Source organism: Schistocerca gregaria, chromosome X (assembly GCF_023897955.1).
Source record: "Schistocerca gregaria isolate iqSchGreg1 chromosome X, iqSchGreg1.2, whole genome shotgun sequence".
In the NCBI taxonomy this organism is placed as follows: Eukaryota; Metazoa; Arthropoda; class Insecta; order Orthoptera; family Acrididae; genus Schistocerca; species Schistocerca gregaria.
The window spans coordinates 201,477,908-201,482,689 of record NC_064931.1 but is presented as its reverse complement, the minus strand read 5'-3'; the positions used below and the strand labels follow the sequence as shown (position 1 = coordinate 201,482,689).

General features: G+C 43.1%; 1 pseudogene; it reads left to right on the top strand.

The window, feature by feature from the left end:
* The first annotated feature begins 549 nt into the window (after positions 1-549).
* Positions 550-667, top strand: LOC126299919 (5S ribosomal RNA; annotated as a pseudogene).
* Positions 668-4,782: the final 4,115 nt, after the last annotated feature.

Below are 4,782 nucleotides of genomic sequence, written 5' to 3'. Positions count from 1 at the left end.
ATATATATATATATATATATATATATATATATAATGTTGCTTTTGTAAATATTGTATACAGCTTTTGTATGTTGTTTGCTATGTAATCTGTAAATGTGAGGCATGTCGTTTATCTATGCTGAAAATTATGTGAAATATTCGAGTATTTATTGAAAGAAAGCATAGTATTGCCAGTTATTTATTTTGTCAAACTGTTTTGTTATCTGTGTTCAGAACAAACATATTGTTTGAAACAAATGAAATAGTCCAATATGTGGAATCTTTTTTGTAAGATAAAAAAGACGTTGCTACTATCTATTTTCTCGAGAAAATAAATTTAATTGTTAAACTCTAGTCTTTCGTTTCCTTTCATTCTACCCTCTTATAAATTAATGTATAATAGTTTACAATGTGCACTTACATATGCAACGCACATTTCCTCTCTATAAGAATGGACACATTTATACTTCAGTTTACTTCAATTTAGGAGAAGCAATTTAATAAAATCATAAAATTATGGTACAATGGGCAGAGACATCTGCATTGCAAATGTCCTTATCTATAATGAGGGACAACGGCCTTGCCACAGTGGATACACCGGTTCTCGTCAGATCACCGAAGTTAAGCGCTGTCGGGCGTGGCCGGCCCTTGGATGGGTGACCATCCCGGTTGTCATGTGCTGTTGCCATTTTTCGGGTTGCACTCAGCCTCGTGATGTAAATTGCGGAGCTACTCGACCGAATAGTAGCGGCTCCGGTCAAAGAAAACCATCGTAACGACCGGGAGAGCGGTGTGCTGACCACACGCCCCTCCTATGCGCATCCTCCACTGAGGATGACACGGCGGTCGGATGGTCCCGATGGGCCACTTGTGGCCTGAAGACGGAATGCTTTATCCATAATGAAGGATGCATTAAAACTGTTGAAATGTAAACACCTAAACGCACACATCAGACACATACGTAAGCAGGGAGTGGATTTAGCGCTAGCTTTGCAGATCGTGCAGTGGGCGAAATGCTGGCCGGCGCTATGCGCGCTAGCTGCACGAATAGCAGTGGCATGACCCCAGAGGGGAGACTGGTCGCTGACGCTTTGGAAATTTGTCGTAAGGTCTTATGGGACCAAACTGGAGAGGTCGTCGGTTCCTAGGCTTACGCACTACTTAATCGAACGTAAACTAACGTACACTAAGGACAAAACACACACACGCCCAAGGGAGGGTTCAAACCTATGACGGGGGGAGCCGCGAGTGACGCTTTGGCATGGAGCTATTAGTTAGTGTGTGCAGTGCCATGGTCACGCACTGTGGAGATGGAGGGCACTTTCCCTCCTTCACAAGTATTTTTTTAAAAATAAAGACATAGTTGTTACTACTACACTGTGTACAGTTTGGACAGTAGCTTATGATGCTGTACGTGCTGCCCAAACATACACTACTGGACATTAAAATTGCTACACCACGAAGATGACGTGCTACAGACGCGAAATTTAACCGACAGGAAGAAGATGCTGTGATATGCAAATGATTAGCTTTTCAGAGCATTCACACAAGGTTGGCGCCGGTGCCGACACCTACAACGTGCTGACATGGGGAAAGTTTCCAACCGATTTCTCATACACAAACAGCAGTTGACCGGCGTTGCCTGGTGAAACGTTGCTGTGATGCCTCGTGTAAGGAGGAGAAATGCGTAACATCACGTTTCCGACTTTAATGAAGGTCGGATTGTAGCCTATCGCTATTGCGGTTTATCGTATCGCGACATTGCTGCTCGCGTTGGTCGAGACCCAATGACTGTTAGCAGAATATGGAATCGGTGGGCTCGGGAGGGTAATACGTAAAGCCGTGCTGGATCCCAAAGGCATCATATCTCTAGCAGTCGAGATGACAGGCATTTTATACGCATGGCTGTAACGGATCGTGCAGCCACGTCTCGATCCCTGAGTCAACAGATGGCGGCGTTTGCAACACAACAACCATCTGCACGAACAGTTAGATGACGTTTGCAGCAGCACGGACTATCAGCTCGGAGACTATGGCTGTGGTTACCCTTGACGCTGCATCACAGACAGGAACGCCTGTGATGGTTTACTCAACGACGAGCCTGGGAGAGCAAATGGCAAAATGTCATTGTTTCGGATGAATCCAGGTTCTGTTTACAGCATCACGATGGTCGCATCTGTGTTTGACGACATCGTGGTGAACGCACATTGGAAGCGTGTATTCGTCATCGCCATACTGGCGTATCACCCGGCGTGATGGTATGGGGTGCCACTGGTTACACGTCTCGGTCGCCTCTTGTTCTAATTGACGGCACTTTGAACAGTGGACGTTACATTTAAGATGTGTTACGACCCGTGGCTCTACCCTTCATTCGATCCCTGCGAAACTCTACATTTCAGCAGTATAATGCACGACCACTTGTTGCAGGTCCTGTACGGGCCTTTCTGGATACAGAAAATGTTCGAGTGCTGCCCCGGTAGCACATTCTCCATTTCTCTCACCAATTGAAAAGTCTGGTCAATGGTGGCCGAGCAACTGGCTCGTCACATTACGCCAGTCACTACTTTTGATGAACTGTGGTTTCGTGTTGAAGCTGTATGGGCAGCTGTACCTGTACACGCCGTCCGAGCTCTATTTGACTCAATGCCCAGGCGTATCAAGGCCGTTATTACGGCCAGAGGTTGTTGATCTGGGTACTGATTTCTCAGGATATATGCACCAAAAATTCGTGAAAATGTAATCACATGTCAGTTCTAGTATAATATATTTGTCCAATGAATGCTTGTTTGTTATCTGCATTTATTCTTGGTGTAGCAATTTTAATTGCCAGTAGTGTATAAATTTGTTTTAGCTGGGAGAATAGCTTAACATGAAACACGCAGGATGGAATTACACAGTGACCTGAGTGCTATCAATAGCCCTCCAGGTCTCTATAGGCGAGTTACTTCCATTTGTCCTACAATCTTGGACTCTGACATTATAGAGCTGTACCAGTTTTCCAGCTCTGGAGCAGTACATCAGAATTCTACACTTTTATAAATAGCATGACAGAGCTGAGCTTCAATGTCATGTCATAGCGCCAGTATTCCTAGTCAGCTACCATGACAATCCACCATCTTTAATCTGGGCAAATACGCTAGAATTTCACACAGTTATAATCAGCCCGACAGTTCTTAGCTGGATTCTGACGTCAAAGTTCTGTGCCAGTGTGCCCCGATCGCCATCTTCCATTCAAAGTCAGCCATCTTGGATTCTGACGTCATAGTTAGGCTGGTGCTCGTGTTTCAATTCAATCAACATGACTATGCACCATTTTGAATTTCCCAACAGTTCATATCTAGACAACAGCCCTATTCTCACTTGAAACACGCTAGCACAATTGTTGATTTTTAAATTTCCCTCCAATATTTTGTATTTCCCACCATAATTTGAATTCCCGCCATTTTATACACAGGGCAATTGGGCTCTGTCAGAGAGGCGAGTGGTGGTGGTGGGGAAATCCCTTAGTTAATCGATGACGGCATTGATGACCTACTTTGCGCTAGAAACAGCACTAGATACCTACTACTGAATCTTCTCATAGGCGAATCCACTCATCTAGGGATATTATGACTTTGGCATCACTATATTGAGGATTTTCGAACACGATCACTGATAGAACTCACAATCTGAAATCATCCCCACACTAACACACTTGCTGTCTCTGATTTTTAAATGTTCGGTGGTGTTACACAACATAATTATAACATCCCATGCAGGTTGTGATGCCTTCCCTTCACCTACAGGAAGAAGAATGGCAGTGTTAGTAACCAATGTATAGTGACATTCTTCGTCTTTTTCTTCTGCTTCTTGTTTCTTTTCTACTTACACTAATAATACTTATTTACTGACTACATTGTGGACGGTGCGGTTCACAGTTCGACATCCTCATCCTTTAAGAGTTCTTACTAGATAAGTCACAGCTGCAAAATACTAACGCGAATTCTTTACTGACTAATGGAAAAACTGGTGGAAGCCGACCTCGGGGAAGATCAGTTTGGATTCCGTAGAAATGTTGGAACACATGAGGCAATACTGACCCTACGACTTATCTTAGAAGAAAGATTAAGGAAAGGCAAACCTAAGTTTCTAGCATTTTTAGACTTAGAGAAAGCTTTTGACAATGTTGACTGGAATACTCTCTTTCAAATTCTGAAGGTGGCAAGGGTAAAATACAGGGGGCGAAAGGCTACTTACAATTTGTACAGAAACCAGATGGTAGTTGTAAGAGTCGAGGGACATGAAAGGGAAGCAGTGGTTGGGAAGTGGGTGAGACAGGGTTGTAGCGTCTCCTCGATGCTATTCAATCTGTATATTGAGCAAGCAGTAAAGGAAACAAAAGAAAAGTTCGGAGTAGTTATTCAAATCCATGGAGAAGAAATAAAAACTCTGAGGTTCGCCGAAGACATTGTAATTCTGTCAGAGATAGCAAGGAACTTGGAAGAGCAGTTGAACGGAATGGACAGTGTCTTGAAAGGAGGGTATAAGATGAACAACAACAAAAGCAAAACGAGGATAATGGAATGTAGTCGAATAAAGTCGGGTGATGCTGAGGGAATTAAATTAGGAAATGAGACACTTAAAGTAGTAAAGGAGTTTTGCTATTTTGGGAGGAAAATAACTGATTATGGTCGAAGTAGAGAGGATATAAAATGTAGAATAGCAATGGCAAGGAAAGCGTTTCTGAAGAAGAGAAATTTGTTAACATCTAGTATTGATTTAAGTGCCAGGAAGTCGTTTCTGAAAGTATTTGTATAGAGTGTA